Source organism: Octopus bimaculoides, chromosome 1 (assembly GCF_001194135.2).
Source record: "Octopus bimaculoides isolate UCB-OBI-ISO-001 chromosome 1, ASM119413v2, whole genome shotgun sequence".
Classification (NCBI taxonomy): domain Eukaryota; kingdom Metazoa; phylum Mollusca; class Cephalopoda; order Octopoda; family Octopodidae; genus Octopus; species Octopus bimaculoides.
The window spans coordinates 16911454-16912452 of NC_068981.1; positions in this window are offsets into that span (position 1 = coordinate 16911454).

The window sequence follows — 999 nt, forward strand, 5'->3', positions numbered from 1 at the left end:
ATATATACATACCTGAATGCATACATATATATATGTGTGTGTGTGTGTGTTTGTGTGTGTGTGTGTGTGTGTATGCATGCATGTATTTATTTTAGTGTATTTTCAGATATAGAAATGCTTACATACATTCTGGAATACATATGCGCATGCATAGATAAATGCATATATACATACATACATACATACATACATACATACATAAAAATCCAGAAGAAGAATTATCATAGAAAACTGTTTCCATAACTTCATCTCCTCCAACGCTACTACATTTTCAAGTTTTCCGCAAAAACCCTTTGGAGCGCATGATTATATGAGTAAATGCCTAAGTGAGAATCTAAAAAAAGCACAGCTTTTCGGTCAAAGAATGAAACTGACTCACAAATGCTTTGTAAATTCATTCTGTAAGTGGAACAGTAAAAATACGCGGTTCTTATGTAACCCTTATCATTGTAGTTATTACGATTCTGTAGTTATTACAGTTCACTGTCTCTTTCAGAAACTAGCTTCTTCATTTTAGGAATAATTTTTATAAATATATAAGGCGTAGGAGTGGCTGTGTGGTAAGTAGCTTGCTTACCAACCACATGGTTCCGGGTTCAGTCCCACTGCGTGTCACCTTGGGCAAGTGTCTTCTGCTATAGCCTCGGGCCGACCAAAGCCTTGTCAGTGGATGTGGTAGACGGAAACTGAAAGAAGCCCGTCGTATATATGCATATATATGTGTGTATGTTTGTGTGTCTGTGTTTGTCCCCCCCCCATCATCGCTTGACAACCAATGCTGGTGTCTTTACGTCCCCGTAACTTAGCGGTTCGGCAAAAAGAGACCGATAGAATAAGTACTAGGCTTACAATGAATAAGTCCAGGGGTCGATTTGCTCGATTAAAGGCGGTGCTCCAGCATGGCCGCAGTCAAATGACTGACACAAGCAAAAGAGAAAAGGAGTAAAAGTAGAAACGCACATATTTCTACTCGTCTGTTTGTTTATCTCGTCTTCTTCT